This window comes from Choloepus didactylus, chromosome 6 (genome assembly GCF_015220235.1).
Source record: "Choloepus didactylus isolate mChoDid1 chromosome 6, mChoDid1.pri, whole genome shotgun sequence".
Taxonomy (NCBI): Eukaryota; Metazoa; Chordata; class Mammalia; order Pilosa; family Megalonychidae; genus Choloepus; species Choloepus didactylus.
The window spans coordinates 7,314,707-7,327,778 of record NC_051312.1 but is presented as its reverse complement, the minus strand read 5'-3'; the positions used below and the strand labels follow the sequence as shown (position 1 = coordinate 7,327,778).

The 13,072-nt window shown below is 48.9% G+C and overlaps 1 protein-coding gene across 3 annotated transcripts in view; it reads right to left on the bottom strand.

The window, feature by feature from the left end:
• Positions 1-9,592, bottom strand: part of KMT5B (lysine methyltransferase 5B) — a 67,414-nt gene extending 57,822 nt beyond the window's left edge. Inside the window, exon 1 of one of the 3 annotated variants that reach the window (XM_037838340.1) lies at positions 9,117-9,592. The gene's annotated coding sequence lies outside the window, so the exon portion shown is untranslated. Of the gene's footprint in view, positions 1-8,772; positions 8,921-9,116 lie in introns of those variants that run through there. The other 2 variants (XM_037838343.1, XM_037838341.1) reach the window with 2 other exon arrangements.
• Between the last annotated feature and the right edge of the window lie 3,480 nt (positions 9,593-13,072).

Sequence of the window (13,072 nt, the reverse complement as noted above, 5' to 3'; positions counted from 1 at the left end):
GAATAGAGGAAATAGTATATATAAACAGTGTGAAAGACGTGGCAGGCTAGAGTGTGGGCGCATTCCGGGGGAGTGGCAAGAGGTGAGGTTGCAGAAAAAGGCAGAATCATGAGTGGTAACCAGAAGCCCAAGTTTAAAGCAGGGAGTTACAGAATCTGATGTGTGCTTTAGCATGCATTCTCTGACACCACTGATGATGAGAATGAACAACAGTGGTGGTCCTAGGGGCCAGGAAGCTGCAGCACCCCTCCAAATAAGCCACTGCTGGGTGAAGGAATTAAGGCAGTGGTCAGAGGACATACAAGGCAGGACAAACTCAAGAAATACGGAGGAGATACCATAGATGGCACTCAGGGAGACCAAGTAGACGGAGTGGGTGAGGGAAGGGCAGTGCCAATGACTGCTCTCAGTTTTCTTGTTAGAGTGACTAGATCAACAGAAGAAAGAGCTAATGAAGAGCAGAAACTGCTAATAAAATAAAAGTCTCCAATGGTTTCCTCTTTCCATGTAACTTAGACAAAAACAGAGGGCCAGGTCTGCTGAAACATTATTCACAAACATTTTAGTAATTATTTAGACAGTTTCCTTCAATTCCCCATCCTACTTTAAACCCCCAAGGAAAAAAAATCCTATCACCTCATCCATTAAAAAAAGTATTCACAAATTTTCAAGAGTTTTAGTTTTCATATGGCTCCTGAAAAGAAAGACTATAAACGCACAACTAAAATTTATATAAAACTACACCTCACTGGTTTGATGGGTTGAGCCCTCTACCATAAGTTTTACCCTTGGGAAGACGGTTGCTGCAAAGGAGAGGCTAGGCCTCCCTGTATTTGTGCCTAAGAGTCTCCTCCTGAATGCCTCTTTGTTGCTCAGATGTGGCCCTCTCTCTCTGGCTAAGCCAACTTGAAAGGTGAAATCACTGCCCTCCCCCCTACGTGGGATCAGACACCCAGGGAAGTGAATCTCCCTGGCAACGTGGAATATGACTCCCGGGGAGGAATGTAGACCCGGCATCGTGGGATGGAGAACATCTTCTTGACCAAAAGGGGGATGTGAAAGGAAATGAAATAAGCTTCAGTGGCAGAGAGATTCCAAAACGAGCCGAGAGATCACTCTGGTGGGCACTCTTATGCACACTTTAGACAACCTTTTTTAGGTTCTAAAGAATTGGGGTAGCTGGTGGTGGATACCTGAAACTATTAAACTACAACCCAGAACCCATGAATCTCGAAGACAGTTGTATAAAAATGTAGGTTATGAGGGATGACAGTGGGATTGGGAATGCCATAAGGACCAAACTCCACTTTGTCTAGTTTATGGATGGATGTGTAGAAAAGTAGGGGAAGCAAACAAACAGACAAAGGTACATAGTGTTCTTTTTTACTTCAATTGCTCTTTCTCACTCTAATTATTATTCTTGTTATTTTTGTGTGTGTGCTAATGAAGGTGTCAGGGATTGATTTAGGTGATGAATGTACAACTATGTAATGGTACTGTAAACAATCGAAAGTACAATTTGTTTTGTATGACTGCGTGGTATGTGAATATATCTCAATAAAATGATGATTAAAAAAAAAAAAAAACTACACCTCACTTAACAACATTCTGAAGGGCCACATATTTGTGTTACAGTGGAATTTAGTATGCTGTATCAGTAAATCAAAGATTACTTTTTAAGATAACCCCATTTAAAAAAAAAAATCAGTTTTATTGAGATATATTCACATACCATACAATCATCCATGGTATACTACCAACTGTTCAAAGTACCATCATATAGTTGTGCATTCATCACCCCAATCTATTTTTGAACATTTTCCTTACACCAGAAAGAATAAAAATAAGAATAAAAAATTAAAGTAAAAAAGAATACCCAAATCACCCCCCCCCCCCCAATTTTTCATTTAGTTTTTGTCCTCATTTTTCTACTCACCCAAACATACACTGGATAAAGGGAGTGTGAACCACAAAGAAGATAACCCCATTTTTTAATAACAAAAATAAACAACAGCTGCCATTAGGGCTTCCTATATGGTTCATCATTTAATTCTCATAACCCTGTAAAGTAGGTACTAAGCTTTTTTTTTTTTTTTGAGAATTTTCTCAGTTGTGTTCTAGAAAGGATCACTCTTGTGGAAGAGAATGTGATTAGAGGCAGACAGATCAGTTAGGAAGCTAAACTCATTAGTAGTAGTGGATAGGAACAGAGAAAAGCTTTGGTGTATGAGATATGAACTGGACAGGACTTGGTAACAAATTAGATACGGTGGTGAGGAAGAAAGAAGAATTCAAGATGAGTCAAAAATCTCTAGTTGGGGCAAGAGCTTTCATTCAGGAGATTGCAAGGATGCCATTAACTGAATTAGGGAATAGAGAAGGAACAGGTTTGCAGGAAAAGAGGAAGAAGTTTTGGATTTGCTAAATTTGGGGAGGGGAGGGAAAGGGAGATGTCTCCCAGGTAAAGCTGTCATAAGATGTTAGAACTCAGGAGAGAAGTGGGCTGTGAAGAAGAGATCAACACAAAAAGGCTTTACTGTTTACCAAACACTTCAACATTATTTCAGTTCAAAGAATCATAGAAGTTCAGAGCAGAAAGCTGTCTTAGATTTAAAAAAAAACAGGCTGGTGCTATGATACAAATAAATGAAACAAACACCAAACTTTATCTTCACCATGGGAAATTAAGTGAAAAGAAGGTGAGGGAAGAACCAGAGGCACACACTGACGCTACGAGAGACAAGTCTTGCAAAGCAGGCATCCCCATTTCTAACGTTTCGTGCCATTCAGAGCCTAGCACAGCGTCTAACGTGGCCAGACAGATATCTGCTCAAGCTGCAAGTGAGAACTGAGTGTCCCAGCGACAGTGTGGTAATCCTGGACAGAACAGTTTTCTGGGCACCATTCTACACTGTTGCTCTTACTACGATCCAAGAACTGTACTCATCCCTTCACACACATCATATCATCTAACCCACACCACAGCCCGTGAACACATACATACACAATTACTATCACTCCCATTTTACAAAGGAGGAAATTAAGCCTCAGAGCATGAGAATAAATTAAGCTAAAGCCCAGCAGACACACTGTACACTCTGAACACCATATAAATGTAAGAAAGCAATACAATCCTGATCCAAATAAATTTTTAAACACACTTTAACCCATATTTGAAGAGTAGGTCCCTAGGAACAAAACAGACTTGGTTCCTGCTTTCATAGATCTCACAGTACAGAGTGAGACACCAAATAAATGTCTATGCAGAAATTCTGCTAAGAGCTATAAAGGAAACATAGGATGGGAGGAGAAAGAAGAATGCAGGGATAGACTTTAGATTAAATAACAGGAAAATAAAAACACAAATATAAAAACAGTTCGCCTCCTTTTGTCAAAAACATTCCTGGCATCAGTTTATATCCCCCAAACATTTTCTGATGCAATCCTCCAGGACACGGAATGAGGTCTTTTTTGGTTTGTCTTTTTTAAGGGGGAGGGATAAGGAAGTTTCCTTATGGCCTCTCTAGTCCCAGACTTCACTGCTGAGGAATCAAGCTCCCCTTTACTCTTCAGCAAGGGGAGCGCTATCTTAAGGTTAGATGGATTTTCTTGCCAAGACTATATATTCTTCCACACCATGCAACATATGCAATCCTTTGAAAACAAAAATAAACTCAAGGATGATTAAAATCTATCAGATACTTTAACTTTGTTATACAAATCAGACAGTTAAAAGGAATCACTCTGCAGACCTAAATCCATTCGATTCAGCAAATACTGATCAAGAACCTGCTGGGCCCCACCGAGCACTGTTCGTGGTGCTGGAATACTGGTGTGTACATGGAACACTAGAGGGCGCCTGAGAGCTCCCGCTTTCAGGACAGTAGCCAAACCAAAGGGAAGCGTGAGAAAAACGGTATTTGAAGGATAAGGCAGAAGGGTGCAGGATAGGAAGCAGAATGATCCTTCACTGAAGGGGCTTCTGCAACCCCAGTGCCATTAGAGATCTACTGAACAGGAGTTCCTATATGAGTGGCTAATATTAGAATAGAGGTGTCTGTTTCACCTGATATAACTAACTGAGGGTTCACCAGCACGGCAACCCCCTCACGTAGGTGGAACAGGCATTATCACAACAAATGAGAAGACTGCAGCTCAGAAATGAAGTTGCTTTCCTGAGGTCAAACTGCTACTAAAGGTAAGGCAGGGTCTAAAACCCTAGTGTTCCAAGTGTGCCTGGGGCGTCCTACACCGCTCGGGCCACGAGGGAAGAGGCCCGTCCCAGCCAACGCTCCTGAAGGCTGTTCACGTTGTCTTCACTATTCTAAGATAACACAGAAAGTAAGACAAATGGAGAGATGCAACTGGCATGCCAGCGACACACAGGCCTTAATCACCAAACCTTTGGGACCATGGATATCCCCTTGTTTTTCAATTTTAAAATCCAACTGACTGTAGACTATATCTTCAATTTAACAACTTGAAAAAAATAGGGAAAACTACATGAAATACACAGATGAACTACATAAACCAACTAAGAGCCATAAAAATAGCTCTTAGATATGAAGAAGTAGGGCATGATGTAAGTGTAAAAGGTGAAGGATACTTCAGGGTTGGAAGCAACCTCAGGTGAAGATACTGAGGCTGAGCCATCAATGTCTCATCTCACAGAAATATTGTCAGAGCAGAGGCTGCACCACAGAAACTGAGTCGTAACTAGAATGGACCTTCCTCTATCCCCAGAGATCTATTTAAATACAGGAGTCACACATTTACAGGCAGCCCTCTGAAACTGCTTGGGGTTTGAGTTTCTCTCAGAGACTCCAGTCAGGCCCAATGTGCAGACTCAGGAGCCCCAGGACCCAGGCAGCAAAGTGCTTGAACATGCTAATTTAGAGCATCAATGACTATAGAAACCTGTAACTTTTCGGAGAAAGATTTAGAGATCGTGAAGGTCAATACAAGGATGCAAATGGTTCCTGGTTCCTTCACCAACATACACAAAAAATACGCCCCCCATCCCAACTTACTGCCTCTGAGAAACAAGAGAATAAAAATTAAAAAGTTTAAAGTTTTTTTTAAAAAGTGAGTAACGTTAAAAGTTAACATGGATTTACAAAAATAAATTAGGTGGGAAAGAATTCCAAAACTGAAAAAAAAAATTTAATTAGGTGGCAAGTCTTTACAGATGGATTCTCTCTACGGCATGCCTGTAAATAGTGAAATCTTGTAATGCACTTAAAATAAGATGTGCATGACCAAAATTTGAGAACGGAACTGATGAATAAAGCAAGATATGTTTTTAAGTGAAAAGTACCTTCTTTAATTTGACTTGGACAAAAAGAAATTCAGATCAAATTAATAAATATGGGGTTAGATATTGGCCAGGCATGATCTTTCCTCGGCCAGTTTTCCCAATTTTCTAGGAAACATCAAATTATGGGGAAGAAAAGGAATTGTAGTAAGAACTAAAGTAAAAACTAAAGTAAAAACAGGTTTGTAGGGCATTCTGGGGGGGGGGGGGAGTGGGGGGTGTAGAGTTATTAGAATTCAGAGGAAGGTGTTCAACTTTTCCCCCATGAAAAGCTTTAGGATATTCCCTGCTTGCGTATTACAACACTTCTTTGTATAGGTCAAAGGAACTCAGTCATTAAAACTACAGTATGTGAATTCACACTTCAAACTTAAGAGCTTATAACAAAAAATATGTTTTAAGATTCCAAAACTGGAGTGTATCCAAGAAAAGTACTTTCCAAATCACTAAATTCTAATGTTCAGAACCTCCTAATGTTTGCAATTGTTCATTGGCTGGTTACAAGGGCTTTATGTTTATTTTGGTTCATTGTTCTTATAGCAATTAAAACCATTTTCTACACAAAGACCTATCATAAGACAATTTGTTTTTCCAAAAATTAACAAATAACCAAAATTCAGGCTGAAAAATTAAAGATGCTCTTAAACGTAAAACTAATTTCTATCACATAGAGCTGTAGCTGACACAACCACCTCGCGCACAAACACCAAGGGTGTCTCCTTGCGTTTACTTAACACATACCCTGGGGCCCAACAGGGTCCTAGTAGAGGGAAGACACATGGTCCCATCTTCACACCAAAGTTGCGTATAAGTAACTGGGTGGAAAAACTCCTAAGAATTCATGTTTTAGGACTGACATAGTCTGCAACTCTTCCCCATGGATGAGAAGGATTTTGATGAGTGAAGAAAAGATAGCTTATATGTGGCTTGCAGAAGCATGAGATAACAGAATTGAAGCAGACTATCTGGAAGGATTCACTCTCTTAAGAAGTGAGTAGGACATTCCTGGGGACAGGAAACTGCTCATAAATGCCACACACACAAATCTCTTTCCAAAACAACCCAGCCACATACACATATTCTACAAACCCACTAACAGGTATTTACATAAAGAAAAATTGGATTTATATGACCCAAGGGAAAATTTATAAACTAATACCCCCCACCCACAAAATCCCTCCATGCTCAAAGGGACACAATCCACTCTCCGACACCAAGACTCTGCCACTCACCACCCATCCATCTCCACCTTCCCCCCAAACTTGCCCATCAGTATTTCACACAACTATGGGGAGTTCAAAGCATAAGCAATTCTATGGGTACAGAAAAGGTTGAAGAAGACCTAGGTAAGACGAAAATACAGGTAAAATCAATTTCGGAAATGATTTCAAAAGAAGAGGGTGGTTTCAAAGATTATGGATAAAAATTCAACTGTTACGCTCCTCTTCTCTTGAAGAATAAGTATCATTATACTCCTTTGTTACAATCAATTTCACTCTCAAATTCAGTTACTGTATTATTTTTATAACACTGTTTTTAAAATTACAATAGCTATAACTTGAAAAATAACTATTAAGCTTAATAACTTGGAAATTAATAAAGTAACAGCACATTTGAATGTGTACTGAGCCCCTACTATGTACCTGCCACTGGATGCACAAGACCCAACAAGCTCACTAAACAGCAGAGGGGATGGACAAGTAAAGGACCAAATACAATACAATGCAGTGATCGTTTAGGGAGGACAGAGGACACATGCATTCTGATGCATGGACGAGCCCAAATACGTATGTACATACGAGTGTGTGTGTGCTTAAGGGTAGGTTTTACCCAGGAGGTTGAGGGATGAGAATGTATTGTGGAGAGACAGTGTGGCGATGCTGGAGAGGACAAGACAAAAAGGCATCCAGCATGGGAAACTATGGGGCAAGAGGTGGGAAAGGAAGAGTAGAAAGTTGGGAGAGTAAAAACTGAAAAATAGGCTGGAGTTCCCACACATGCCAGGTAAAACGTCCGTGGACTTTAAACTTGGCATATAGGGAGCCCCGGGGGCAGTTTAAAGTAAAACAGTGACAGGGGTCACATCTGTGGTTCATGTTGCTAAACCTTCAGATACAAAGTAAACTTCTATCCAACGCAAGCAACGTTATGTAATTGAACATGAACACATCATCTAAGATTATTTTATGCAAAACGATGGGCCGTTCCTTTTTCAAAAGATTTGTTTTAGCTACTAGTGAACAAAAATCAAAGGAGTGTTCTCAATATTTAAGATTAATGAAAAAAAGGCGACAGCTGGCAACTTTCTCTGACGATCCTACACACCCATCTTCAGACCTCTTAAGGCCATGTTTTGCTACACTTTACATCAAAACAGTTTAAGTCGAAAAAGGTCCAGACGAAACAATCGTAACTAAACTCAATCTGGCTACAATTCTTAAGAAAAAATTTCCCCCAGAGACAATCACATTTGGCAAGTTTTTAAAAATTAACTCCGAAGAACACATTTTTTATACACCTGGCCCCCTCCCCCATTACTCCTAAAGTTTCACCATTCAATGGATCATAAGGAATAGTTTCAGAAAGGAGTCAAAGGAACTCAGATAAAGACAAAATAAATTTCTCGGGGTTCAGCTTGGTTCTATCTCATTCCAGCAAGCTGAATCGCGTTGTTTGCTTTTCCCTTTCAGAAATGGGAGTGACAATGACACACCTCATCTCTGGATACGTGGAAAGAACCAAAACTACTCTGGGATGATCAATGCGTTTTCTCGGGACCCAGAGATGCCGACTGACTACGGGGAAACAGGAGAGCGCCGAGAGGGGACGGAAGCTCTCCTAACCGGGACGGAGAAGCGGCAGGGCACCCCCGGCCAGGAGCCAGAGAGGCCGTCCAAGCTGCGGGGGACTGGACCGGAGGACACGCTCGGGAGGAAATTCGAAAGGAGGTTCTGGCCAAAACAAAAGCCACGAAAAGTTGAGCGCGGCAGTGGGAGCAGATTGGGCGAGCCCGTTCACGGCCGCCCATTGGAGAAGAAGGAAAACAGAGTCCCCCAATCGCGAGCGGCGGGGCTGCTCCCCTCGTGCGGCCGCAGGGCGGCCCCCGCCACCGCCCGGCCGGCCGCTACCGCTCCCTTCCGGCGGCGGCCACCACTGCAGCGCCGGGCGCGTCCCCGCCCCGGCCCCCCGCGGGCCCGCCTCAGCCGCCCGCGAGAGGGGCGCCCCGACGCCGCCCCCGGCCCCCTCGCGGCCACCCTCGGACCAGCCTGGGGCGCCGCCGCCTCCTCCCCGCCCGGCCGCCCGGCCACTCGCCCCGGAGGCCCCGCAGCCTCGACCCCCGCCGGCCTCGGCGCCGGCTGCCCCTAGGGCCGGGTCGAGGCCCCTCAAGCCCCCGCCCGCCGCGCCCCGCAGCCGCCCCCCGGACCCCCCGCACCGGCTCCCGTCCCTCCCCGACTCACCACCCGGCGCCGCCCGGCTCCTCCTCGGGGCGCGTTCGCGGCCCCGCTGCCCGGCCGCTGGGATGGGGGCGCCCGCGCAGCCGGGCGGCACTTTCCCGTCCCCCCCGAAAATTAATCACCAAAAAATAATTCCAGAGAAAAATGGAGAGTAAAATCCAAGATGGCGGCGCCAACCGCAGCACCGCCCGCTCCATCCGCTGGCGGAAAAAATAAGTCCCAGCCGTGGCCGGAGACCACCCCGCCCCCACCCGACCACCCCGCCGCGCCCCCTGCCCCGCGCGGCGCCCCCCGCCTCGGCCTGCCGTGCCTCGAGTGGCCGCTGCCGCACCGCCCCCGGGCCTCACCTCCGCCTCGTAGACGGGCGCGGGGCCCGAAAGGCATCTGGCGGCTGCAGGGCTCCGCGTCCTGGGTCCTGGCGCCGCGCGGTGCTGCCTCCGGCCCCCGGACGTCCTCACCTCATAGCCCCGAGCCCCGCCGCCCGTAGCCGCAGACGCGCCGCCGCCCCCGGTGAGCCACCGGACGCCGCCCGGGAACGGTGGAAGGATACGAAAAAGAGTCCGTGCTGGCCGCCCGACGGCGGAGGGACACTGCCGGACCCGCGGCCGTCCCCTGTCCGCGCGAGGCCAAGCCGCCGGCCGGGCCGCCTAAGGTCCTTGTTCGGGTTCCCTCGAGGGGGAGATGGAGAAGCCCGAGAAAGAAATAGGTCTCCCACCGAGTGCTCCCGAGGGCAGAGAGGCAAAAAGCGACTTTCGAGCAAACGAGCCCGGTCGTTGCCGTCGCTTCACCTTCGCGGCGGAGGGATCCGCGGGCCGGACCGGGCGGCGGTGAGGGATCCCTCCGCCTCTCGCTGCCCTTTAAATCGCGGCTGGAGGCGGCGTCGCCGTGCGCCCCGCGGGCGCCACCTAGTCCCCGAGGTCGCTCCGCGCGCGTCCCTGCGCGGCCCCCTGCGCGCCCGCCCCCCGGCTCGGGGCTCTTCGCACACCGCACCTACCAGGGACAGCTCCCGAGCCGGGGACGCCTGGGGGGCAGCCCGTGGGCGGACGGGGAAGCCTCGCCCGCTGCGCCTCCTGGTTGCGCCGAGGGGAGGTGGCCCTATAAAGGCGAGTTTCTTTGTTGTGGGAATGGGTGTCGTTGGCAGCAGATCCACCCTTGAAAACCATGTGGGCAGCCCGAGCATTACAACGCGTAGCGTGCGGGAGGGAGGAGGGTAGTGAGCGCGCAGGAATCGGGTCAGCCGCATCACCGACCATTTATTGAGCACTTACTGTGTGCCCGGCCCTGGTGGCGTTTTCCGTGATTCGCGGAGATTTCTCCTTCGCTCTCTGGTTGGGAAGTACAAGCGTCCAAGCAGCAGCCTCGTCCTCCAGAAGGCATGAAGTGCAGGCAGATGTTGGGGGGCTTGTACGCGCCAGGAGCTGCGCTAGCGGGGGCCGTGGTGGAGCCCCGCCCTTTGGGAGCTTGCAGTGTGATAATGACTACAAAATAGTAGTAATAAGGGTAACAGGTATACAATCCTTACCCTCCAGCCGGCACTGGTCCCGGGGCTTCAGCTTGCTCCTTACAACAACCCAGCGAAAGCGGGGACCATTGTTAGTACCAGTTTACGCGTGGGGAAACTGAGGCCCAGAGCGCTTAGATGACCTCCAAGACCGTCAGTCTGGGTTCGAGTCAGAGCCCTCACTCAAGACTGGTGAAGAATGCGGACAGCAAATAGCAAAGCAGGTGCTGAGTCCTCCAGGGAGAAATTGTCTCTGGTTGCAGATGGCCCCAAACTTGCCCCAAATTTGATTTGGGGAGACTTAGCTCTGGGCGTCCTGGAGAAAAGGTCAGTCGCAGTATGCTAGGGAAAAGGGAAAAGGGGGTGGGGTGAGAAACAGGGGTGTTGGGACCAATCTGTGCAGAAGGCCCTGGGAGAGGAAAGAAGCTGCAGCTTCCAGGAAGCCGTGTGGCTGCAGCATCAAGAGGAGGTGGCTTAGGCGGACTCCAGGAGGCTTCTTAGGTGTCGCCTACCCCCCACCCCACCCCACCCCACGCCTGCATCTCCCGTCTCCAGGGCCCAGCACATAGTAGGCACTTAAAAAAGGACAAGTCAGTGGAGGGTGCAGGCAACCACAATGACTGTCCTGAAACCCACCTAACACCAGCACAGAGCACTCGTCGCAGTCTTCCTCCTCACTAACCTTGGAGTGGATGCTACTCATTACCCCCTTCCACAGATGGGAAACTGAGGCACCAAGGACCGTGGCTAGCTGCAGTGGGGGCAGGTCTAGATCTTCAAAACCAGGACTCCTTGCTGCCCTCACTTTCCTTCTGCCCCCAGTTTCCAACCTCCGGGAGCCGACTGGCTGTGGGTGGAGGGCAGAGGCTCACTACCCCTCCGGGAAAGCAGACCCAGGCTTCCCGCTCTGTCACTCTAAAAGCCACAGGGTCATCTGTGGCATTAGAATTTGCCTTTGTCCTGTTCCTTGCAGGCACATTTGACAAATGATTGCTTCGGTTTTATTAATTTCTGATTTATCACTAAAATATCTTCCCAAGATTTTCGGAATGCTAGGCTCCAAATACTCAAATTGCATCTCAGAAACACGGAGGCTGCCTTTGCCACCTGCAATGGGCAACCACAGCTTTATGCAACCTCTTGGAGTTTTGGTGCCCAGGGAGGGTCCTCCCCACTTCAAGCTTTCCAGAGTGCACCCCAGCACAGCAGAGCTCTCCATGGATCTCAGGCTGACACTCAAACCCCCAGCCCTGTAAAGCCCCCATGCTCCCTAGATATCAGCCCTTCCATTTATCACTGCCCAGGGCCAGGCCAGGCGATCTGGGCATCGATTTGCAGTCTGGTGGGGGGAAAGAAGCAGATGAGCAGCCCCAAGCACAGCGTCCTTGCAGGCCCCCCAGTCCTGGGTCCACCCCATCCTTCTGTAATTCCAGCCTCAGCTGAGAAGGCTGGAGTGGTCTGGGGCTCCTGGCAGAGCTGAGTTGGGGCTCAAGACCTCGATGAAGCCGTGCTGAAGGCCTGGATCCTTTGGGGGTGGCTTCCCAACCATGGAAAGCTGAGCTGGGCGGACGGTAAAGCCCTAGAGGAGCCCTCCTAGGGAGTCTGGGAATTCGACTTCCTCATAGAAAGTCGGAACAGCTGGAGGCCACCTGCTGGCGGGTGGGGGGGGGGGCGGACAGGAAGCAGGGTGGCTAGGCACCTGCCCAGTTCCACATGGCAGAGGTCATTGGCATTTGCATCGTGAGCCCCTGGAGACCCCCAAAGTGGAAGTGCTGAGCTGCGGAGGCAGCGGGCCCCACCCCACCTGGACCCAGCGAAAGGTAGTAACCACTCTAAGGAAAAGCTGAGTCAGCAGAAGGGGCCCAGCCAGCCCCGGAAGCCCTGGGGGCCAGGCTGGCAGTGCCAGCCCCTGGGGCTGACCCGGGAGTGACTCCCTTGCCAGGGCACCTACCCAAGTTGCAGAGTCTGATCCCATCTTACCAGCAGGGCCAGCTTCGGTGTACCCAGCCACACTCCATAGACCCAGCCTGGTCCCACCAACCCTGTGTTACCCCCTAACTCCCCTGGTCCAAAAGCCAGGTTCACCCAGCAACCAGCCGGCAGAGATTTGCTTGCTGGGACGCTGTGCCCACAAGGAGAGCTCACAGGTCATGCTGACCCAGAGTTGTAGGCTGGGTGGCAGAGTGCTTTTTTGTGAAGCGATATGCTGGTGTTCAGATTCTGCACATTCAGCTCTCCCAGCCTCCACCCCTGTCCAAGAGACAAGACTGTTCAGAGGAGAGCAGGTGTGTGGGACCAGGGGGAAAGTGGGGCAGGGGGAAGGAGTGTGCCCGGGTGCCCGGGGCCTCCAGGTGGTCACCGGGGTGGCTGGCCGGCTTTCCCAGCTGTGTGCTCCAGCCCTGCCCGTCCTTCCACCCTCATGACCTTCCACCTGCTCCCCTGCCCACTCCTCCTCTGATGGATGAAGAAACAGACTCCAAAGGCTCTAGTGACGTGCCCAGGCCACACAGTCATCAGCTGCAAGACTTGACAGCAGCTAGGACAGGCTTTGGCACAATTCTGACCTGGTTTGAATCCCAGCTCTGTGATTTGGGGCAAATGATGTAGCCTGTCTACACACCATTTCGGCAATGGGAAGAGGTGCCAGGCTTTGCACTCCCATCCACACCCCCTGCCTAAAGTGATCTTCTTTATGGCTTTCAATTCATTTATAAACTGAGTTGCCCAATTTGTATCATCAGCCTGGACTCCTGAATTTCCAACACCATCACTTCAGTGTTTCATAGGCATTTCAAATATAAC